Source organism: Anguilla rostrata, chromosome 16 (genome assembly GCF_018555375.3).
Source record: "Anguilla rostrata isolate EN2019 chromosome 16, ASM1855537v3, whole genome shotgun sequence".
NCBI lineage: Eukaryota > Metazoa > Chordata > Actinopteri > Anguilliformes > Anguillidae > Anguilla > Anguilla rostrata.
The window spans coordinates 20,745,265-20,771,698 of record NC_057948.1 but is presented as its reverse complement, the minus strand read 5'-3'; the positions used below and the strand labels follow the sequence as shown (position 1 = coordinate 20,771,698).

The 26,434-nt window shown below is 36.9% G+C and overlaps 2 long non-coding RNA genes across 3 annotated transcripts in view; both read left to right on the top strand.

The window, feature by feature from the left end:
* LOC135242068 (uncharacterized) overlaps positions 1-26,434 on the top strand; it is a 121,370-nt gene that overhangs the window by 35,423 nt on the left and 59,513 nt on the right. The window lies entirely within an intron of this gene.
* Positions 14,958-15,917, top strand: LOC135242661 (uncharacterized). Its single transcript, XR_010326414.1, has 2 exons — positions 14,958-15,175; positions 15,810-15,917. It is a non-coding gene; the product is annotated as an uncharacterized LOC135242661 (long non-coding RNA).

The window sequence follows — 26,434 nt, the reverse complement described above, 5'->3', positions numbered from 1 at the left end:
AGACTCACACACACATACGTCATATACGAAGGTACTCACACACACACACACATAGGGAATGTACAAGCACACTCTCACAAACATTGCATTCTCTCTGGCTCTTCCTCCAAATCACAGTCACTATCTACTATAATAAAGAGTGGACAGACCAAAGAGAAATAATCCAGCAAATCTGAGGGTTGATTATTGTTCCGTCTGGTGAAATTGCTGCAGTCAATTTTGACAAGAGGGCCCAGATTATAGGCATTAATAACTAGCACAGTTCAACTGCCTGGAATTGTAGTCAGTATCTTCAAGAGAGTAAGATGTCTCAGAGTGGAGAATGATATTAGTAATAGTGTCCCTTCTCCCCATGTTTCTAGAATATCTTCCCATTGCTTCTGTTTTTTCTTCTTTTTTGTTTTCAGTGCAGGTGCACAGGCAGTAATAATGAGCTGAAGGGAACTCAACTCGCAGCCAGAATGCCTTATAATGCAAATTACATTTAGTGGTGTAAGTTCAAACAACACATGCTTTCTTTTCGAATTTAGGAAATAATCTACAATGGAAATTGAAATTATTATTATTATTATTATTATTTATTATGTACCCAAAAATGTCATTCAACTTAATAAAAACACTATAATGTTGCTAAGGGTAAATAACTGGTCTACATATACATCAAAAGGAATTTTAAATTCATACAAATTGTACCATTGCTGACTTGGGGCTTGATTGCTTAAAGATAACTTACAGGGTTTTTTTTTTTTTTTGATATTATTTCCATTGTAGTGCATGTTTTTGATTGGGCCAGGCAGTGACTGTGAGAAATGAGGATATTTTCAACAATTTGAAAAGTTTCTGATAACATGCTTGATTTATAATTGCACATATCTGCAGGGCAAAGCCATTTCCTGTTTTGGGTAGCAGTTAGAAACAATAATGATTACAAAAAGCAAATGTTTCACTGTTCACTCTCTCTCTCTTTGAAAGAGAAAGGTTACAAAAATCAGCCCAGCTACTCCAACTGGGGTGGATTGTTGTTAGCCACTCTTCTCCGTTTGATGTAAGCCACTCCTTTTCAGTTAAATGCTCACAATAAAATTTAATCTCGGCAACTTGGATATTTGCCTCCGTGTCTGTCCAGCAAGTAAAGATGCACTAAATCACTAAAGCACTTGTGCAAGTTAACTAAGCTAATCAAGAACCAAAGTACAAATTCTTAATACATACAGACTACATCCACAACATATTGATAGCTAGCTATCTAGTTTGCAAGGTGGATAGGTATAGACTGTGACACTACCCTATTATAACTTATTTTGTAGTTTCACATCGTAGCATTATAAATGACAATGGAGTAAACAAACCAGTTAAAAATGTCTTTACACATTATGTCTGGCCATTTGTTCATGTCATCCTCCCAATACCAATCCTGTGAGGCTGTGGGACAGATTTTCCATCTGATCTGAGCAGATTTTCAGATGTATGTTCCCAGAAAGAAATTCCTGTAAGCTAGCTACTGTAATTAACAAAGGGCAAATCTGATCAGACTGAAATTGTACCACAAAATGCACTTAATGGTTCTGGTATATGGCATTGATCTTGCATAAGGTGGATAGGGTAGTTAAGGGCTTGTGGTATAAAACATGGAGATACTTCTTTTCTTCGTGGTAGCAGTCTCAGGTTATGTGTGCCACATGTGCAACCTACAAAACATTTGCTTCATTTAACAGATCAAGACGTGACTGGCCAGCCACTAAAATAAATTTAAGCAAAGTAATCTCTGCACAGAAATAGTGGCAGTGGCAGAAGCTCATTTGGTAGAGGTATACGGCATAATGATGCTACCCTTGCTCATTTTTGAAGAGATGCAATGGGTGGGTAATTTGAATTTGGAAATACCTCCCCCAACCACCCATACTAGCCGAAGGGGGCATTGACCAAACTCACAACTATAAACAGTACCCTTACCCCCATCTCTCCCTTACCCTCATCTTCCTTCGCTGACATTAAACCCTTTCAATTTGCTACACTGCAGCAAACCAGCATTTTCTTTTCAGTTGAAATTAAGCACAGAAATAAACTGAATTTAACACCATAAAGCTAGATTTTCTTTGGTGGTTAGCTGGCTATCAAGTAATGTCAACTTCTTGAAGAACAGCTTCCAAGCCAGGTAGTAAGATATTTACACCTTTTGTATTCAGTAGAAGTGGCAACCTCTGACTGGAATTATCTAATGTTCGCACATTGACCCAGGGCGGAATTTCCCATTAAACATAACAAAAATTCTTCAAGAGTAATTTGGTAATATACATATGTCAACCTGTATCCCTTTAAGTCATGTGATACCACTTTTTTCATTTTTAGTGCTCCAAAGTAAATGTACTGTGACATTCTAATGGAAAAGAACTTCTGTGTGGTGTTTGAATGGGGGTTCAAACTCTGTGGTGAGTAAGCTTAGCAAAGCTTTCGGTCAAGTCAGGTGTAATGTGTTTGCCCAATCGCGTGTTTAATAACTGGATGTTTTGATTTGGTGAAAGCACTGAAGCACTCAAATTGGTTCAGATCAATCAGTGATTAGTGAAGCAATCAGTTTGAATGGGCACACCTGGGTTTGGTGCCCTTTTTGAAGCTTCGTTTATACATTAGATTGGATGATTAGACGATAAGTTGTCAGATTCATGAGAAAGCCCTGGAATGTGTAGGGAGGGGGAGAGGGGGAGAGAGAGAGAGAGAGAGAGACGGGGGCTCTGCATGCCATTCTAATCTGAGAAACCCCTCATGTGGTCAGATTTTCCATTGGCTTCGGTAATGGCAAATGTGCAGTGCTAAAGTTTAATTTGAAAGCTCTTCACCATGAATTATGCATGTCTGCCTTTTGCACTGTGTGTAATTGCAATAGCCTGCCACTCCTCTCCTGTCCATATCTTTCATTGGCCAACTGGGACGTAGATCAGACCCAGATTCAATATAGGCAGCATGAGCTTTGTACACATAACTTTGATAAACAAGACATTTTTCATTACTTGGACACTGTGCTGCGATGGTAGCAAAACAAGAAAATGCTTAAAGAAAAGGAAAATGCCATTGTACTTGCATGGTCCGACATAGACCACCCTTAAGAATGAATTCTGCCGAGCAAGTTACATTACATTACAGGCATTTCGCAAATGCTCTTATCCAGAGAGACTTACACAACTTTTTAAATGCCTTTACATTGCATCCATTTATACAGCTGGATATAAACTGATGCAGATTAAGTCCCTTGATTAAGGGTTCAATGAAGCACCCTACCCAGGAATTGAACCTATGACCTTTAGGTTACAATTCCTTACCCAGATGTTCCTGTATGTAAAATCCAAAGAAGCGAGCTATTTCTATATTTTGGTAAATTACACAGTTGGTTGCTATGTCTGAATTTCCATGGTGTGAGGCTAACTTGTTTGGCACTACTCAATATCTCACTTTGACAACTGCTGCTTTTCATAGTGCTGGGTAATAATTTTGAGGTGGTCCATATATAGCAGATCTACGTGTTGCGTTAAGGTTTAATTATACATGCTGGCGCAAAATAACCGATTTAAATGTCCTCTTTTTCACTAATGTTTTATTAAAAATAAATAAAAGAAATCCAGATGAAAACCTACTGAAAATATCCATTTACAAATATACTTCATCCTTTTTGGTTCCCACATTAGCTGTGTGACAGACTTTCAAGTCATACATTGCGCTGGCATTCTTGAGTGATAATAACATAGCCATCACACCAAATTAACATGACCAGTGCTCAAAGGTGCATTGCAAGTAAGCTGACAAATATGACTAATAATAACTGGGCTGTCAACTGATTTGCTGGGTACACAGTATATGCCTACAGAACTCCTACATAACAGAATTGGTTTGTTACATACACTGAATAGTCTTCTGTACTCAGAGCAGTTATCGACTTTATTTTATGACTAAAAAATGTTTCATTATTAGAATACGTTTTCCATGTACATCACATATAATTAGCTGAACAAAGGCGTTGACACATTTTATTGTCCACTTATTTTAATAAGTTGAGCTCAAATAATTCATAAGTTGTGCCCTTCTAAATAATTGTCATTAATGCAGTTGTTTTCGTCTGTTTCATCAAGCACCTGCAGTCGGCTTGCACTGCCTGCATGTGAGGTTATTTTTCTGGCACAATAAGTGTGCAGCGCGGCTGCTGGACGGTACAATGAAAAGAAACCGTTTCCTGCCGCATGTGCAAACTCTGACCCCGGACCAGTTTTAGCTTTTCCCACATAATGAATGCTGGTGGATTAGCGTGCCCTGGATCAGCTTCTGGGTGCAGTCAGAACTGCTTGAATCAGACTTGTGTGCAATGGTCTGTGACACGTTTCTGAGTCAAATGCAGAAAGGTGAGTGGAGACAGCTCATCTGCAGGCCTCTTCTGTTGGTTATCTGCCAGTGTTTTGTAGAAGAGGGTCAGGTGGTTAATTCACAATAAGCCGGCTGTAGGGAGAGGGAGGATTGAGTGGATGGAAGGGAGGCCACACCGCTGTGCTGGAATCATGTTGAAATCCCTGGGAGCGTTTAATACATCCCACCTCATCACAAGATTCCTGGCTGTGCAGGTGAGAGATGTCCCACTGTCGGTCTGATGGGATAAATGCTGGACTTTAACAGTGCAATAAGACTGACTCTCATGAGAGCAGCATGAGTTCAAAGTCTCATTCTCCAGTGGGGTCCTCATACTAAATCCAGCTCTTCTGCAGATCTTTCATTTCCGAGGCCTAATGCCCATTGCAATAATGGATTACCACAGGACTTCAGTCACTCAAGAATAGGGCTTCAGTTGGGTTTAAATGTAGATAATGAGAGCTGTATCAGGTCCAGGCACCTTAACTCTTTGGAAGTAACTTCTGAAGTTCCGCATCCAACAGCCCTTCTAAACAGAAAGCTGGGTTGACAACTCAACTTACTCAACAGAGTCAAAGTTAATTTAGTACCTACTTTAATTTTTGGACAAGAAATACAAACAGAGGAAACAGGAAAGCAATTGTTCAAAGTAGAATCCACCAGTCCAACAAAAAAATAAGCAGAACCAAAATAAAAAAAAAAACAGAATAAATTATTTTAGGAATGGTCTGTTAGGTTTTGTGGTGACCCATGAACACGTGGCACTGCATTACAGAAGTTCAATGGTGACCATGTGCATACTGTGATGGGTGACTAATATTTAAACTGCCCTGGGGAAGTTGTTGTATGTCAAGGACTGATTGCACTGTACTGCTGAATTGGGGAGAGTTGTTGTTCAGCGATGACTGATTGTAGCGTTACATCAGGGAGGTTGGTTTATTTCAGTGACTGATGTTAATGCACCATTGTCCTGGATGCTTTATTCTTCGAGGTGTAAACAATTTCCTCTCAGTTTGCCCAAAAAGCACTGACTTGCATCTCGACTTCCACTGCTACTCCAGGCTGTATCAAGTGCCTTGGCACAGACGGCCTCTTTCATTGTACTTGTCATCCTTCATCAGGCAGGTGTTTTCTGTCAGATTTTTTTCCACCCTGTGGGTGAAGATGTTTCTTGGGTAACTAGCTGTTTTGTTTACTTTAAAAACACAGGAACACGTGCCATGGTCATAGTTCAATGTCACTTCATCTTTCTCACAGTGATGATTAGTTTTCAGACCCTAATGATTGGTGGTTCGGTAAAAACTGTCATCATCTGTGCACTGTAACGGTTTTTGTCATGCACTGAAGAATTGCAAGCATCCTAATTGGCTGAGGAGAAAGAGAGACAAAGATTATTTATGTACCAGTGTAAGACTAGCCCCCACATGGTAAATTGTGACACACACACACTCACTTACGCACTCTCAATTCAATTCAAATGCTCCATTGGCATGACATATTTCAAAATTCATATTGCCAAAGCATAGTGATAACAACAATTAATCATTGCAAAAATACAAAAAAACAACACAATAAATAATAAATAAATGATAAATCTCTCTGTCAGAAGTCAGAACTAATTAAATATTTTAAATATTTTTAAGAAAATAACTTCAACGCCACATTAAATTCATTTTGAAGCATTTTGGACTTGGATAGAATGGATCATTTCTCTCTGTCTTGATCAATAAATCATCACAAAGAATGAGTAAACAACTAAAATTACAACAGTTGTTTTTTGTAACTGTTGTGATTTGATTTCAGAGCATAGTCGCATAGGGGAATATGCAATTTCTAAGCTTAGTTCTAAGCTCATCTCTCAGCCTTAGCTGGGCTTATCAACACTCTTAATAGATGCATCTGTATCTGTCGCTGATACTTTTTGATGACCGGATTTCTGCAGCATTAATGATACTGCCAACTGGTCAAGGCCTCAAATGACCCACAGGATGTGTAAAGGAAATCCAAAGGTCATCCAAGGCAATGTTTCAGACGCATTAACGTTCACTTGTGAGGTATTTTGTACACCGCATGCTTCAAACTAAATTTTCACCAGATGGGAGTGAAATGTAGTAGATAGGGTTTAAGCAAAAAAATAAAAAATAAATAAGTTTTATGATGTGTCTACTTTGTCTGTTAAAAATACAAAGAAACACTTTGGCCCTGAGGAAACACCTGGACACTTTTCAATTATGGCAGTATGCCATCAATACATGAACATGTCCAGAAAATCCAAGGTTTTTAAACTTGAAATTCTTATGCAATCAAAAACAGCATAGGTCAGAGGTTGGCTATTACAGTTCCCTTTGAACGTCAAGATTGCTTCTTTTCATGAATTTTAGGTGAAGCATCAATACCTTTCTGTTCCAGCAGTTTCATGTGTCACATTTATAAAATACAGAAAACCCTGCAGTGGATGGTAATTGAAAGGGCATTTTAAAAAGTGGTTTTGGTAAAGCAGAGCTTACACCATTCATTAGAGATGTCACAAATGGCAGATAAAAAATAGGAGAGGTGAGCATAGCAAGAACCAGAGGTTAATCTCTCAAACGTCAAACTTGAAATTAGAGCGATGGAAATGATTAGTCGTGCATATACACTTGGAAATCATTCCCTTCATCAAATTACATCAGGCTGCTGAGTTCAGACAGAAATTGGTTTCTACCAATTGGAAGATAGTGTCACTCTGAATGCCTGCAGTTTTTTGATCACGTGATCAGGAGTTGTTGAGATGTAGGGACAGTCAACAGTTAGTGCTGTATTCGTATTGACTGAGAAGTAGGGTATTTTGAAGGGGAAAAATCATGCATGCAAAAGGAAATCTTGTTCAGCAGGACCTACTATTTACTATATGAAAGACCTGGGTATTCGTTTCAGATTTAGAAAACTAATATGAGACAGACAATAGACATTTATTTAACGTAAAAGAGAGCCATTGAGTGCTTTGGAGCTTTCACATTTTCACTTGGCCCCAAGGATCACCAGGGAAAAAAAAAAACATTGTTAGTTACATTGAATGTAGTGTGTTCATTATAGCAAGATGAAATGTAGAGCTGCACAAATTACTGTTGGCTTTCTGCACCTCTAACAGCAACCATGCAAGTAATCTGTGTACACAAATAAATTAAACCCTTAGTTGACACATACATTTAAATTAAAGGTTAAACAGTTAAAAGATCAAAATATGTGATTCTTTCAATTTAAGTTTCAGAAACATTAATCATAATAAAGGCCTGCTTCTGAAATGCATTATCTGGGATGTAGATATGCACTAAATGACACCAGTCTAATACATAAAACTTACAGATCCTCATGTCATACACATAGGTGAAATCAAATCCTTTGTGTGTACGTCTTAGACAATGAAAATATCAGCTGCTTAACTGACACGATTTCTTGTGTGAAAAAATATAAATATCTGCAGCAACATTCAGAAAGAGCTTTTTCAAATGGCCCATGGACTGCAAGGCAGATGTTTGAGACAGACAGTATCTCCCCTTCTCTCTTTTTCTCTTTTCCACCATGAAACTAATCAGGACTGTTTATCAGCTGCTCAGAAAATTGGCTTTATCTCTCGCGCAGATGCCGTAAGCCGATGACCTTTTGCTAAATGAGAGAATTTCACAGACTGCTAGTTTCGGGTAAATGGGAGAGATATTTGTCTAAAACATTTACTCTTTGTGGGGCAGCAGCCAATTATTGTGGGAGGGAGCAGGGTGTAGAATCATGTTACTGATATACAATAAATATAAAACATTATCAGCGCTAGTTTTGAACATCTGAAGGGCATGGATCCAATTTGTGCACGTAACTTAGTTTTATTGCATCAGTATCAAACATGTATATACAGAGAAAGCAGACCCATGAGCTTGGAAGTACTGTTTAATATCTCCACTGTATCCAGTGAGAACACCCAGGTAATCTTGGGTGTAGTGTAGCTGTGTATGATAAATTGGGTCACCAGTGTAACATAATGGATAGGGAACTGGGCTTGTTGTTGAGGTTGTAGGTTTGTTTCCCAGGTGGGTTACAGCTGTTTCACCCTTGAACAAGGTACTTAACCTGAATTACTTGAGTAAAAAATGTCCAGGTGAATAAATAGATTGTTTGTACAAATGCAGTGTCTAAATCGCTATGAGTAAGAACATATACCAAATGCCTACTTTGTAGATGTAATCCAGTGCAGTACAATACTATTTACACAGCTAAACTTTCTTTGACCATGGTAGCCAAACACCGCTAGAGAAAAGCTGCAATAATTGCAGGGAGAGAAAGAGCTAGTTTTTAAAATGAGTTCCAGCAGGAAAATCAAAGGCAGTTTTGGTATTTGTTTTCAAAAATAAACAGGGGTTAGCATGCATTACACCTTTGAAGCAGAATGAGGTGAATGAAGACAGAGAAACAAGGATGTTTTTTTCTATATGTTTAAAGGAGACCTTCAGCATTATTAAGTCATGTTTTTCGAAGTATGTGGTTATCTATGACTTACTTGCCACATCCTTCATCAATGACACAGCTATAAATCAGCACTACATTGCCCACAATTCCTTAAGCTATTTTTAGTATTGTTTGGTGTAGAGTCAGTGGGTGGCTCAGAGGGAATGAGAGATGTGCAAATAAATTACATTTTCCATTGCACTTACTTGATTAATAATTTTGTAGCAAGACCAAAATGCAAGGCAGGTGCCAATTATTTAGGAGATTGATGGGCTTTCTATGGGCTATAGATTTATTAGGTAAAGTAGCTTGCAAGATTTGTTTTGCATAGTCAATCACTGATCAAATTAGACAAAGCTAGCTACTAAAACCTGTCTGAATCATTTCAAAATTTAGCTTGATTGATGAATAACTGCCTATATTACTAGTTTGCTTGCTATTAAGATCGCTGAAGACTATCAATGCTTGTAGCTAATAATTTCTACTATTCAAACACTAGTCTGGCTCACTAGTAATCTGTCAAGTTAAATAATGGCTAGCAAGCGGCATAACATTAGCTGCTTACTTGTTAGAAAGTTTCCCAAAACGAATGATTTGGTCTCTTCTGACTTCTCATCAGTCACTGCTATCCACAGTCTAAGTCAGAGCTACTTGAAGCAGCTACATATTGCTCTCTTTCATAGTCTTGCAGTTTCTTGTTGTACTCATGGTAACGTTATGTACATACTCATTCGTTGTCTAACATTAGGCTAACTCAAGATGTCTTTACACTGCCGAGCCGGGTTAAAATGCCGTAGCAAACCTGGGGTAGAATTAGTGATGATAAATTTCTGCAAACGTTCTTTATCTACCTTTTGCCCGGTATGAACTTCTTTACACTGCAGAGAAGAATTTGCGGGATTCGCTGTGGCTCATGCAATTATCTCGTGCACAATAAGCAGTCTTTTTCGTGAATGATTGTTGTGTGGTATTTTTGAAACAACTGCCTTGCAAAATGTTACCCCTGGTGTTTTGCTAGCTAAACTGTTCGAGAACAAAGCTGAGCTGGGTGTTAAATTAGCAATCAGAACAAGAAGAATAAAACAAAAACAAAGGAGATTTCATCAAAAAGGGCATAAAGGCTGAAGGAACATATGAGGAAGCGTAATAAAATAATAATAATGCTAATCCATACTGCCGTATTCTTTTATTTAGTTTTCTCCTGCATGACGTCTTCAGAAATCAGACCCGGCTCTGCTCCACATACCCCGGCTTTATTCCGATCATTATAATATATTGATGAACTCGATGGTAATGTAAATAACGGTAACGTTAAGGCCAGTTCAGATCAATGATTTGCAACGAGGCAAAACGGTTTTAGAATGTTGCAGAGAAAATGGCAGCGGTGTGAACTGGCTAGTAGCAGAGCCATTGCCTGCCCTGAGGTTTTAAAAGACCGACCTTGTCAAATCGCCAAGTGCAGTTTTAGAACGTTTACAATCAGACGTTTCGGAATTTTGCAAGTTGCATCCAGTCTCGTTGCGAATCATTGATCTGAACTGGCCTTCAGTTAGCTACACTGCAACGTTGCAACAAGGTAGCATTGCATTCGAGAGACGGTTTGCGAGGTACCGGTCGGTACCGACCTCGCAAAAAACGTAGCTAGCGTTTTTTCTAATTGTTAGCTGACATTAGATTGTGTTAATTACATTAGCTAGCTAGCTAACGCAACGTTACCTGATATGAGAGATGGATACAGTGCGCAACGTTGTCTAAACTAATGTTGTCTTTCTTGACATGGTCTGGTAGCTAGCGTTAGCTGTGCAAATAGCTATGTAATTTAGTAAAGTTACATTGTCATTAAATGTAATACAAAATCTACATCAACAAATAATATGATCTCTCATGTTACACAAAAACTTTTTAGAGTTCCATAACTCCCCCACCCCCACTTTCTCTGTTATTGTAACGCATGCAGACACCGGAATAAACAGTACGCCACTCACACACAAGTGAGTTGAAGAGCGAGCCTGTTGCGTTAGTTCCGCCTACCCTCTCAGGCGGACCAACCACTGATGGGTGATGGAAAACGCGTCACTAACTATGCGCCGCTTGTGATTTTTTCCCGGGAATGTCGCCACAGACACCAAGTTTTTTAATCATGAATTATGATAATAATAATAGTATAAATTAATATAAAAATAGGCTCAATCACCATTGTGTTACCCAATGCAGCGATAGATAGTGACTTAAAAGACATTTATTTTAATGAAAATCTTCGAGATTATTACTTTATGTAAAGTAAAACTCTTCTTTTAAGCAGGAACAAAACTTAATGATTGATATGTACACGATCCAGGCAGGGCAGCTGATCAAACATTTAATAAAAAAAATTACCGGTTGTACAAATCCCTGACAAGCCCTATGGTATTATGCCCTAAAGCAGAGATCATTGTGAGAGACCTTCTTTCTCTTGCCAAACCGATACGTATTTTCAACTGCCACTGGTAATGACTGTGTGCCTTCTTCCTGGACCTTGGTAAGCATGTACAAATGAATGGATGAGTAATCGCAGGAGGTTGAAGTCCCAAAGTCTCTGAATTAGCAACACACGGTATTTAAAGGCTGTTTTTGAATGCATGGCAAACAGAGCTGACGGATATGTATTCCACAAGAGGGGGTAATGATCTAATAATTCTTGTTTTGAAAGTGGATCTGGCCCAGTGGAATCATGGATTTTCTCACATTGTAATGAGGGGTTGGCCCTTTTCTTGCCCATAATTGCTCAGCTTGCCACCCTTTTTTGGGTTTTGAGCTCTCCTCCTGGAGGGCAAAGGGCCAGAGGCAGTGTGAGAAATGAGAGCCCAGGGAGTCAAGGGTAGCACAACTATCTGATATAAAAGTTTAATGAGCTCCCCATTTGACACTGCCATTTTTCATCTGGTGCTAGACCGGGGAGCAAGGCCAGAAGCCATATGTAGATGAGCTTTACTTTAGAGGAACCGCAGCGGCAGCCGGCCGATGCTGTGGGGGATCCACCAGTGATGAAATGATAACGTCTCCTAATGCGCTGGAAGAAATCCATAAGACATGGTTTAAAGAGTATGAAAGCGCAGCCATTTTTCACCTGTCAGAGCCAGCCTGGCTACACCTTGGGGTTATTGCTCCGGCCTTGTCAGTGGCAAAGGTCACGCATTATATGAAAAGCTCCTACGTTTCCAATTAATGAGAGGGCTCATGAGAAGGCTCCCTCTCACCAGGACTGCAGCTCCGTGGCAGGTGAGTCCCTTTCCTTTTTGTCTCCTTGTGTTTGGTTATCCATGGCACAGACTCTTGCTTATCTGAGCTCACATTTACTTGGCTCTTCACAAAATTAAGTTTGAAAATAGTCATTTTAAACCAAGCCTGGTTTTGACAGTACACATATTACTTTAAATATGGCCAATTAGATTCATGTCCAATTTATGTGATTTTATTATGTTTGCTGTCATTATGAAATTCCTGGCTCCTGGTCCCCACAGCACAAATGGAAACTCATTTTCTATGACATAATACACCAGGGTCTCTTTTATAAATTGTTCTAAATAAAATGTGCAAAAGTCATGTATTTAATAATTCTGAATATTTAAATATATTATTTAAACATACTTTCCCCTGAGAATAAATCTTGTCCAGTCTTGGGAGACATGTCAATGAGACAATGGGCAGAAAAATAAATCTCTGAGGTATCCACAAGTGAGTTATTCTTATGGGAGCTATCATCATGAAGCTACAGGATTATTCTTTAGTAGATCATATATCTTCTGGTCCACTTCTCACAGGAGTATAAATATGAAAAACTGCCACGTTAAACATCATGCTCAAAGGACAGTCACCACCATGGATCAATGAAGCAATCTATTAACCCTTGTCCCTGCACTGTGTAACCATGTTAGCTCTTCTGAATGGTCAGGTGCAAGTTTAAGTCTCAGCAGCAGTGACACATGTGCGTGATTCCAGTTTAACCACAGCTAAACGTTCTGTGTAATGCCAGTGCCAAAAGTTGTTATTTCTTATGTTTTTGTCTTTATTAGATGTACAAGATAAATGTGCATTTACAAAAACTGCACACACAGGTCAGGAGCAGTTTTTTATTAGGAAATAAATATTATCTTGCACTCATAAATATGTCCACAAGTGTGTTTCTATCATGTGACCAGCAGGGACCTAAACTTTAAATTGCTGTCCTTCAGAGTTCCCCATAGGGACTCAATGTTCAAATGCATTGCAAGTCATGCTCTCCCTTCAGTGTGTAATTAACATTCCATTGCTCGTAGGTTTTCTCATTTCATTTGGCTATGGTTTGCAAAATAAGTTAATCTCTACCAAGACATTCCTTATTTTAATTGTCACAAAAGTTTCATTAATTTGTACTGTAGGTACATGTCTCATCCATTTTAGAAGTTTATGTAATGCATTCAACTTACCATTAAACACTGCGTGTATCAGTCAAAAGCTATTGCCATGGAGCTTTTAGTTGACCTAACAGAGAATGTACTTTATTGGAAAAGATATATTAACTTTGTAGATTACTGACATCGAAAAGGTTTAATAAGCCATTGGAGTAGTCAATGCTGTTACATCATGATAAGTGTATGAGCTAAATATAAAATCCATCCTCACAGCTATGTGACAGATACCCTATAACAAATAGCTAAGTGATTAAGTGTACTGTAGCTAGCACTGTATATTTTTGTACCTTATTACAAAAATAGCATTACTGCAGTAAATTAATGATCAAAATTATGGACAGAACTGCCATACTTTAAAAATATTGCTGTTTTTCCCAATAAACCCCCACAGTGGGGTTTTATTATCAGCTAAAAAATAAATAGTTTTCCTTTTGTTCAGCCCCACTAACATGTTATCCTGTGTGTCTATTTTGTCCACCTTTAAATTTGAATGGGGTTGCTGATGGACAGCCTCCTATGGTCTAAATGTTTTAATGGAGGTATTTAATTGTTGTGTTAGATTTTAGTTTGTCTTTAACCTTGTAATCTATCTTTTTATCACTGTTTTTGCATTCAAATGACAGTGTGTGTATCATTGTATCAGATCTTTGAGAGAATTGAAAAACAAAGGAGCTTTTATTCATCAGCAGATACCAAAGCTTTTTATAATTAGTTTTTTTTAGTGGAGTGATTTGATGAGACACGTTCAGTATGAAATGAACCGCCCCAAGACCAGACAAAAATAAATGATTATAATCATTGAGAGAGAAGAAAGTTCCAGTTACACCATCATATTATAAAGAGAAAATGCTAAATTCATCAGTGGGTCTACCACTCATTTGCATAATGAGTCTTTTTATTTATCAGATCTGTCCAAGAGTCAGAGTCAGTAATTGGAGCATTGAGCTCTAAGGCTAATGTGCATCGAATGAAGAATGGCAGCACATGGAGTCCCACAGTGTTTTCCGAGAGACTAGTCTCACCGCCATAAATAGAACTCTAGAACACATAGTGGTGTCAGATAGGCTGCCTCTGTCTGATGGAAAAGGCTGGAAAATGCACATCTCTGTTTAATTAATGAGAAACACTGTGATCATGGTGAGAGCATTAGAGAAGCTGCTGGTGCTGTATTAACAGGAGTCACTCATAATCTGCAAACTGAAAACACTGGCCTCACTGTGATAATAAACACTGCTGACTACTTTCAAATATATATATATATATATATATATATATATATATATATACACACACACACCATATATACACATCAGCCACACAATCGCTATTGGTACAGAATTACAATTTGGACATCCACTATAAGAAAGTTTCTGATAATATTATTGCTGATGCTTTGTCATGGACAGTATAATGATGATGGTGTTAATGATTGTGAAGGTGTGGAATTGTTTTAAAATTGACAACAAATTATTTATCTGTTATCTTGAGGGGGGAAGTGTTATGGGTGGCCGTGGGAAGCCGTTGTTCCTGAAATTGGTATTTGGTTTTTGTGTTCTGAGGTTGTTGGGTGGAGCCACCTTCTTGTTAGTTGGCTAATAGGCAAAGCCTGTTTAATTTTGGCCACCTGTGGCTAATCAACCACAAGGTATATCATTGAATGATTTTGGGAACCAAAAATGGGAAGGAAAGGAGCCCATCTCCTGGTACTTTGGGTTTTCATTCCCCATGAAAACTTTTGGGACATCCCTGCTGAGAGACACCCTACTGACCTAGGGGAAGCTGCAATCTTTTACTAAATTTCCCTGTGCACTTACCACCCATTGTCTGCATAGACACAGTCAGCATCCAGCACCAGGCTGCACTGTGTCACTTCACTAAATGTAAGTGCTTTAATAGATTGTTCCACTTGACAGCCCATTTCAATGCATTTGGTCTGAAGTCAAGGTCACACATACTGTATATGACTCACTGCAGTGCTGATCTGAATCACTCTCTTGCCTGCATTAATGTACATAGTGCATTGAATCGTGATGGTCTCGCATCCATTTTTAATGCTGTAATGCATTCATGTGATATTCTAGACTGAACAAGTCTTTTTTTTTTTTTTGCCATTGTATCTAAATTCACATCTTATCATGCTTGAGTGTGTATTGCATATTACATTAGAATTATATTGCATTACATTAAATGTTTAAATAAAGTAAATTAAATAATGAAAATAATTCAACTGTGCTAAACCTCTGTACAATACATACTTATCCACACCAAAAGCTTACATCATCTTCACAATGTTATGATTCATTAATCTGGTTTTACATGGATATCTCTGTTGGTATTAATCAATGGATCAGGAGGGGAAAAAACCTCTTAAACATTTTTGTATTATTTTTTCAATTCTCTGAACCAATTATCTCATTCATTAAAGGCTTGCTCATAATTACCCTTATTGGATTAATACCAGAGCCTGTTGCGGGCTGAGTAATGAACTTTCTTCTTGTTGAAACCCTTTTAAAGATGCTGTGTGTTTTCCAAGATGTAGTGGAAGCTCACCAAGAACAAGTTTTCCTAATGGATGGATATTGCCCTCATCGTGCTCCAGTAAATAAATTAATAAAAACCCTCCTTTTTTGCCTCATATGAGACCAAATTAGTTTACATCATTCTCTAAAAAATGTAATTACTGAATCAGCTTTTCAGTTGGTTAATAGTGTTTTATTTGTTTTTATTTTTATTGCAGGGCATCTGGCGTTCACAAGACAAAAAACCAAAAAAAAAACCTTTTTTCATGCATGTTCAGAGATACAGTATGTAAGTTTGAACACAGGCAAAGGAAGATGTTTTGAACAGCGGTTGTTTTCAACAGAAAGGACAAATTGTGATGCCACTATTATTGTTCTTATTATTACTAGCTTTATTTGTTGAACTATCTTGCTAGGTAAGGCATGAACCTAGGTAGATTTATAATACACAAATACCTCACCCACATAAATCATGATCACAGAACTACGAAAACAAATTATTATATTACATTTACGCAAATGCGATACATAAGTAATTCACAACACAGAATAAGCATGTGTGCATACCTCAGTACCCAGCCTGAAGGACAAACGCCTGAGTGGAGAGAGAGAAATTCAGAACACTGGACAAACACATCATTTCTCAAGGCTAAAACCCACAGCAGACCCTTTTTAAGACAATTCATGGGGTCACTCAAACCTGGTATCTAGTTTAAAAGTGGAATAGCTGGCTTGACATAATGAAGATAGCTTATCATGGTTTATTTTCTCCAGTTGTTAGCACACCTGTGAAACATCCATGTATACTACTTGCATCATCAGAAGAACAGCCTTGTAGACATTCCATTGGGATGCTTAAAGCAGAAAGACATCTTTGCTGCTATTGATTCAGGCACATAAATCCCTTGAAACATAAATGTTTTTTTGCATTCAAGCTTGAATCCACATACTGCTAACTACAAGAAAATTGCTGGCATATTCTCACATCAGTACCTCCATCAGCAGTAAAAACCACATTTGGATGCCTAAAATAGTATTTTTGCTGAACTTCATGAGAAAAAAATTCAACCATAGGCCATCATTATGGCAGAACCATTCCTGAGCTTTGGGTAACAAGTCTGTCCACATTATTTCCAACATAAGCAGCCTACACAGTCCATTGCAATGACTACGGCAATCCTTCTCAACTGAGAAATTTGATATATCTGATTAGCAGTTCCAGCACTGTCCTGTCAGTGTTTTGATTTGTTATAGCTAGCCCTGATAGCAGAACATTGACAGGCATTTCACTGTGCATAAGGGTGCAGGCTCGGTATGTCACAAAAATTAAACCTTACAGTTACTTTTTGCCAGTTTGCAAAGTGCAAGCGAAGCAGACATTGTGACCATTTTTTATGATTTAATGCAGCTGAGCTATTTCAATTTAAACTCCATCAAAACAGTATTTAAAGGTTCAAGGACACACACATTTTTTTGTTCCACAGATAATTTGTGTTCAACATTTTCCTTTTGATGTAGTAGATGACTGAGCCCCAAAATTACTTGGTAGTTGTAATAGATGGAATGGAAAAAATAAATAGTTTGTGTATTTGTTATTGGAAATGCCATACCACATAATTTAATTGATTTCCTTTACATGTGCTTGCAAAATCAGGTTGTATTTATTGAGCGGCTGGTTTGACTAATGCGTACATTTCAATCTGCAAATCCCATTAGGAAATGTTCATACTATGATATAAAAGGAGTGTCAGACATTGTGTTATTTCCACAAGAGAACAGATACGATTTGTCAAATCAAGCAGGTTTAGTATAATGTAGTGGTTAGGGAAATGTGAGCAGAAATTTACAGGTTTGAATTTGAGTTGGGATGATGCTATTATGTATGAGCCACGCTATGTATGTTTTTAATTAGCAAAAACTGTTTTTATGTGCAATGATAGACATCTGATATATTTCAATACATTTCTAATGACCTGCTGGCTTTAAAATGAAGATGTAGGGCATTTTGGGGGCTGTGACAAAGCAAGAAAATACACATCAAATAATAAAATCAAAGACTATTAATTCTTATTACAATGGAACAAAAAACAACTTTAAAAATCATTGAATACCAGCATATATGGTTTGCATTAAAAACACACCAAAACTATTGAATTCATTGATTGATTCATTAATAAATAAATGAAAAATTAAATTCTTGAATGCATAAATCAAGATGCAGTGCTGCCGGAATGTTAAAAATAACAGGAACTGTTTTTGCCATGTTACTCAAAATAAAGTCAAAATAAAGCCCATTATTATGAAAATACATTTTTTGAAATGCAAAATAAATGTTTTTCTTGGTGGCGTTATTACAGTATTGTTCAGTATAGTATATGGGCTGGACATCACCAAAGCCACAGCCTTTTCAGAAACACTGGTGGTGTGGTGGTATGGGTATGGACGTTGGTCAATACGCACTGTTGACTTATCAGGCCAGTGGGACGTTTCAAACTGAACAACTGAAATTTAATTCCATACAGTTTTTAATGGTACTGTACAGTGCAATATGTCACCATTTAGCATTTTATTGCATGCCCATGGCTTTTAGTTGATTAGGGATGCATCTTAACTGTAATACCAATGTTGGAAATGAGATATCAGCCTTACATTTCATATACTGTATTTGTCACTCATTTATAGCACTGTACCATTTTATGAATCATGACACATACTTCTCAGAGGAGGAATTATGAATTCATGACTTGATCTAACTGAAAGTGACAAGCTAAGGAAGTCCAAAAGGTTTATTAACTTTTGCTACCTATTAAGATGACTGTCTTGTGTGCTTTATAGAGTAGGGTCTCAATTATATATGTTTATTGACTTTGAAATATTCCCCATAAAAAGCACCAACACTGGCTCTAATGAATTTCAATCTGTCCATTTAGATAATGAAATAAAATGGCAGGGCCTCTGAGGCTATAGACATGAGCCACTGGGATCGATCTCAATGCCCTTTCTTTGTGCTTTTTTATCCTAACATGGATGGTAGATTGAACAAGAATTATTTTTGTGTCTATGAAAGATGAAACAACAGCCACAAGTCTAATCACATTTAAACATCGACAGTAAACACATTTCCTCCTAGACCGCTTACCTCCTGCCACTCGAAGTGACACATCTCTTGTTGCATCAGCGGCTTGAAATTTGCAAGACTGGCATTAATTTGCCCATTCACAATTTGCCACTCTACCAGGTCACTTGTGCTTCAAGGCAATTCTTAGGTTTTGGGCTTGCTGCATTTGACTGTGTTCAAGGTAGCTCAACAATGCATTACGGTATAATGCATTTTGCTGTTCCCATATTGCTTTTACTGTGGAATCCGCACACTTTCATACAGCCACCTCGGCTCCTGTCACTATCTGAAGCGGTTAAGTGTGTACCCCAACTCCTGCTGTACCAGCTGGCTAGACAAGACACACAGGCACAAGAAAATCCCAAACATAATCTTTATAAAAGAATGATATGTATAGTTATATTATCTGGAATAGAATAGAATAATTATTGTACAAATAACGTGGAAATTTGTTATTGGGTTCACTTCACTACAAAAACCTAAACCAAACATTAAAAGCAATTCTGGCTGTACTCTCAGATTAACATCATATCAAACCCTCAGTAAATTGCGCTTGCTATGAATGACTTTTTAAAAATGTGTTTAAGGGCCATTGGGATTAAGTATCTACTCAATAGTGCCTGTATGCTGGAAATCAGTTATTTTATTTATTTATTTATTTATTTATTTATTTATTTATTTTTACTAAGGATCTTCCTACACATGTTAAGCATCAGGGCATCCTACATCCTGCAAAACATTGATTATATAGAATAAAATAGAATAGAATAGAAAAACTTTTTTTTTCCCATGGGTAACTTCAGGTGAAGTAGCCAGCATACAAAAAATCAAATAAGAAATTTACATGAATTACATTAAAAATAAAATTACCGGAATTGCATTCAGAAATTCCAAAAAATGAAAAATTACAACTCTGTTTGTTTTTGCTAACTTCTGTCTTTGTTTAATCTGTAAGGATCACTGAACCCCTCCAAAAAAAGATTTAATCATCAATAGTATCACCCAGCTATGCTTCCATAAAGCAAATAATGCCCATTGGTATTAAACATTGGCATGAAGTTCATCCGATTCATTGTGCTGTGATCTAACATTGACGAGAATAAATGGAAGCGGTGGACAGATCTGTCTCCTAAAATAAATGACCATTTTCACCTATAATAGCTGCCAGATAAACTACTCAATAATTACTCAATTAAGAAAGCCCTGAGCTTTTTCAGCTGAGTCTTTGTTGGCTGCAATTTATGCTATTGCAAAATGTGATTTGTACATGTTTAAATGCATGGGGATTCAAAAGTCCAGGCAATCACCACCAGTCAAAGGACACAGCTCTTCCCTCAGATGTTGGTCATGACCCTTAGGCTGTGCACTCTCATGGGAAGCATCCATTGTTTTCCTGGCAGAACTGGAATGCTGTTTTTTCGGATTGAAGTTGTCAGGATCCCATTTAGGAGTCATGGTTTTCCAGAGCCTCAGGCCAAAAAATAGTATTTGTATTGCATGGATGCACTTGAACATATGCTCTAATCTACAAGGGTACAGAAAAAATAATAATTTTGATGTATTTCGAAAATTCTCTACTTGGCAAATTAAAATGCACCTGCACTTGCAGAGGTTAAAGCAAGCAATTAATGTAAACTGGCAAATATTGTGCAATTTTGACCCTGTACACATGCTCTCTTCAGTAATAGATGGCATCAAAGTGAGGCATTTATAGTGCCTTTTGGTGGAAAGACCATCATTAATATTAAAGAAACAATAAGATAACATTGAACAAAAAGTGATTTTGGTTGCCTGTGTGATGTATTTGTTTGCATACACAGTTTTGAACAATGTAATGGGGCCATCATCAAATGTGGCACTTGTTTTTTTTTAAATATACTGAACAGAGCAGTTACCAAAGTGCTTGCAAATAGCACATTTCTTTTTTAACTTGACCAACAGAATGGTTTGGTCATGTTTTTTATTCATAGAAATCACTTAATGAATCAAATTCCTGTGGGGAAAAAAAAGCCAGTGATATGTAGCTGGTGGCCTGATTCTGTCAATCCCACTAGCTCATTAGGAACTTAATTCTTTAATTACTGCACATCAAACAAATAAATAATGCAAAAATGTTCCATTGTGCAAATTCAGTGACTCGGGAGTGTCAAACTTCAGAGAAGTTATTTCATTCTTTGTTCAGCGCTTGAAAACCAAATTTTGAAATAAAACTCTGGTGACCAAATCATTGCAGAACTGAATCTATGTTTGGATACTTTACGAAATAATTTAAGTTCAGTTGTCTCATATGAAACCACATACATGAAGAGCACATACACAAAAGTCACCTAAATTGACAAGAACAAGGGCAGATAATGACACCTCAAGCAAATAACCAGTGAAATGGAATGAAACGTTTATATACTGTTAATTCCAACACAGCTGTTCTTTCCTTAGACAACATGTAGTACACGTGTACATGATTTGGCTTCAACAGCTCAGATAGGCCTATGAGCAACAATTGATTTCCAGTGATCTCCAGGGCCTATCCCTTACCGAGTGGGGCCATGGGATATGACGATTAATCATTATGACACTGATGCTCCGGCATCCTCCTCCAGTCACTGAGACTTCATTAAATGCAATATTTTTTAATGTCTGGATTGTCGGTTGCCTGTGTTTTAGCAGTCTCTATAAGCCTACTATATGAATGTTGAATCAATGCAAGTTATGTTCGCATCGTTCATAGTTCTATGAACATTTGTCAAAGAAACGTTAATTAGCACATTTTACGATCAAATCTGATCATACGCATGTTTTATGAATTAGGCCCAATTGTTCTCTCTGTGCCTTTACTTTCTTTTAAAATACAGTATGTTTTTAAATGCACAAGTTCTAAAAAAAATGGGAAGATTAGGCAAACATAAAAAAAAAAACATTTTGCAATATGTGCAAGAGGCCATAACTTGTATACTAGAACAGCTTTAGTTTTGTGTCACAATATATTGTAAACGTATTTAGATATATTTTCTGTACATTTTATTTCTGTAAGATTATGGAAAGAAAAGTATTTAGATAATGTTTACACAACTCTTCAGGACTTCCATTGAATTAAACAAGCTTTTTTGCATCATAAGCATTACTGGGTGAGTTTAAAAACTTGTAAATGTTCTTCTATTGTACAGATCTACAAAGTTTTTGGTGAAACAGTATTTTAGACTGGCCAGGCCACTTCCTCCATAAGGTCCACTTTCAGCATTCATGTGTTCTTTGTACAGTATGCAAATATCATGTGCTGCACAAGTTATTAGTGACAGCTTGTTTTGTTGTTTCCATGGGTATTAGGCAGATATTTGTGACTTCAATCTCACCTTCTATTATTTGAGGTGGCAATTAATTAGAAAAATTCTTTTCGGAAATGTTCATGTTTTTTATTTATTTTTATTTTATTTTTTATTCCTGGTTTTCAAGCTTTTATTTTCCCTCATTGATGAACATTTCCCATTCTACCAATGTGTTTCAGAGGGTATTCAAGATGTCCATTGTTCTATACAATTGTATTAAGCTGAATCAATGTTATTTTCATTAACATTAAAAACTATCCCGTGTGTAGATATTAAAGAATGAAACAAGAGATGGTTGTTTCTTTTAATTTACTTTTCTTACTTTTTTGCTGTAACTAAGAATCTATAATTCTGAGGCATGAGTAATATAATTGAATAGAGATGTTACTTTAATCAGAGTAAACATTTGAAATGCCCTGCAGCAATGAGAATTTCAAATTGATTCATTTTCCCTTTTACCAAAAGCAATGAAATGGAAGGGAATGTTTTGGCATCATTTATTTGTGTCCCAGAAATCTAGTATTCAAAGCTATTGGCCTGATTTGATGTTGTTTAACAGCATTAATTATTGCATTGTTCACAGGATAGAGTTTTTTTTTTAAGTGATCCAGTGTGAAACTTGAACAGTGAGGATCAAGGACTTCAGTGTCATTTAGGATGTGGCTGTTTTTGCCTTTGGCAAGGTAACGCTTCACTTTCTTAATGCCAAGCCAAGTCTTTTGGGCAGTCACCTTCAAAATGTTTTGGTTACAACGAGTGAATAAATTTATGAAGTATTTAATTTATTTGAAGTGATCTGATGATATCTGACACCTGGATCAATATGTTATTATTGCTTATTATTGCTTATGTCCAAATAAATTACATTTAAGTTATATAAATTAAACAATTAAGATCTAAGTTGAAATAAAAGCTAGAATCCCATGGACCTTCAGTAGACAGGTATGATATGTACTGTTCCAAATTTGTATAAATGTGCTTAGACTTGCCCTTATAGGAGAACATCCTCACTTCCTCACAAGGTTAACTAATGATCACCTGCTCTCACATTAATGACATTACTGTACACGAGAAGTCCAACTGTGCCATGAAGATTTATCATTACTTTTAATGTCCCATTCAAAAATGCATTTTCAAATAAAACATCTCTTATACAGTAATGAGGCATAAATAGGGGAGTGAGTAGTTAAGTATGTACATAATGAGACTGTAATACCATTTGAGATGTATGCTGTTAATATTTGGTTTAGTGTATCTACACTCCTTCCACAGCCACACCAGTGTTATACTGTTTAGGTATCATTTCCCAAGCCACTCATTTAATCATAGCCTACTTTCACTGAAAGATTTTAGTAGGCTATTATGAAGTCAAGGGCTGTCCCAGGGTAATTAGTTGTGCATGTGTAGGATATAGGACAAATGTGCCCAGTTTCTGTTTCAGACCTCCTGGAAATGAAGGTTGCAATGGAAGGACACTCTTGTGGTCAGCATAACTTATGTGACTGAGTAATTATCCAAAAACTGTGCATGAGCAGTCACTAGCATTGAAAACAGAAGAGACCCAATCTAATCCAATGCTTAGTGTCCCTATACTTTAGTATTTGTGCAGGAGATTTTATGATGAAGGCTAAAGTGACATGGTGTAAAACAGGAGTGATGGCCACAGTTGATACATCCTTAAACACCTGCATAGTGTGCTGGAATGAGCTGGTAATGAAGAGAGAAAGACAGGCTGTCACATGCATAGAAATAGGTAAGGTAAGGGGACATAGACATGGGCTTTGAGACCTGCTAAGACCATGTACCAGATCTCACAAGCCACCTGAGAGAGTAGTAGCTTGTTATTGCATTCAGATCTGTCTGGATAAGGCATTATCTTGCTTATGTCGTAGATTTTTACATAGATCCTGGCCCTCACCCTTGATTGAATCAGTAGGGTCAGAATGTTTACCACCGAACAGTTAATTTAATGATTTGCAAAGCTATTGTAATTCTATGCTTATATGTGTTATATCGAGAAAGCATTGATCTTATTTGATATTGCAAATTTGTACAGGGATTGATATCTTTGCAAGGTTGTGGACATTGACACTCTCTAAAAGTGGTGCCACTGTGATCATCAAGATTAATTGATCACTGAAGTATATGGAGCTAATTACTTGATTACACAAAAGAGATTAGATCATTAATTGGTTCATGTTGTTAATGTGTTGCATTTCATTGCATAATCATATGATTACAGGAAATAAATAAAAAATTAACACAAAGCAAGATTTGGGGGATCAAATGTATTTAATCTAATGTTTAATTATATGGTGACTAAATTTGTATTACTATTTGTGTGAACACCCCACCCACACAGATTGTTCAGGAATGTACCCGTTGAGTTTCTGTTTACTTGAAGTGGCTGGAGAGAAAACATTGGTGATTATTTTCAGTGAAATGGTGTTGTCCCAGTACTGAGTGTTGTGTGGGAAGCATTGTAAATTTGCATATCTGAATTAAGAAATAGCAGAAGCCTATATTTGAAATACTTCAGAAAGGAAGCCTTTCATTGAAATTAAACTGGACATGTTCAAGGCATTCCTGTTTGCAGTCGATGCTTTCAGCTGTGAAAGACATTGACCATGTTTACATGCACACCATATTCTGAATAATGATCCTAATTCTGGTTAAGGCTATAGTCTGATTATGCTGTTCACATGTGTCATGAAAGGAATAACCAAATCTTATTCCCATTTACATAGTTCGTTGAATATTCTGTGTACATCCTTACAGTGTAAGTCTGTAACTATTGTGCACGAGAATAATGTTATTAATTTAAGGTGGTCAATGATTTGTCAGTAAATAGCAAGAAAGCAGCAGATCCAGGAGGAGTCCATGTCTGTGAGAATGGTTATTTCAAATGGATACAGTTCAGTTGCACATCAGTTACAGTAAATTTGTTGATCTATTCTGCCTGCTTGCAACTTATCTATGCTATGAGCAATGCAACTCATTAAATGCATGATTTACCTGTCAAGATTTGTACACATTTATGAAGAAGCCTCTCATCCGTGCCTGTTCAACATCACTGCTTTTTGACATTTGTAAGATTTGACATACAAACAGTTTTACTGGACAATGCAGAAATGTGCAATGAGGAGATCAGATAAATTTAAAGTTAAATTAATGTATCCCTTGTCCAGTTAGAGATGAAATGGCTTTGAAAAAATGAAATGACATTTTCCAAATTTGACACCTTGTCATGCTAAGAAAGGTGAATTTAACTAAATGCTTAATTTTTGTACAGGTGGCAGTAATGTCTAAAATTATCAAATGGTTACTGTGTTTGTACAAATGTGCATTTTTGTGTGCCCAGTGAACATGCTTCGATAAAAAAAGTTTATTGATCATATTACTTAAAAAGTACACATCAAGCTTTTTAAAATTGCAATTCAATTATTGCCTATTTAAGAAATGAGGAGCATTGAGAATGTGATAGAGTAAGTACATGCATTCGGTGTAAGTCCCTTATGACCACATATGTGAAAAAGGAGACTCTATTGATTACAGAACACAAACAGGTTCCTGAGGTATAAATATTCATCATTGTGTATACCGTTATGTACGGTTGGATAGAAGTATAATCTTAGTAGTAGATGTATTTGCTTCTAATCCAAAATAGTCTTAAAATGAAACCATTCCTTCTTGAAAATGAATGTAAAGAGCTTGCACTTGCACACACACAATCTGCAAATGTGTGCATCAATGTGGTGCTACTATAACAATGTTAAATGGATACTGGCGAAAAGTCAACTGGTTTCCATGGGAACAGCACTGACTGAATATTTAAATAGCAGTGCTGAGGGCTTGATGTGCCTCATGGTGATGAAATGGCTCAACATGTCATTCAGGGCTGAAGTGGCTTTACTTCCAACTAAACAAACAGGATACACAAGACCAGAAAGTACACAACTTTCAAGATCATTGTCTAAATGAACAAGATCAATTGTCAAGTTATCAAGTCTGATAACAATTTGTCCACAGACTCACTTTTCAAGAAAAAGATTTTCATATGAAGCAATTTGTGTTTGCAAAGGGCTTTAGACCCAATTATACAATGTGTTCTTTTCCAGTCTTTATTAAGATTATGACTGGGACCATTGAGAATAATGAACTAGTGAAAAGATGAATTAT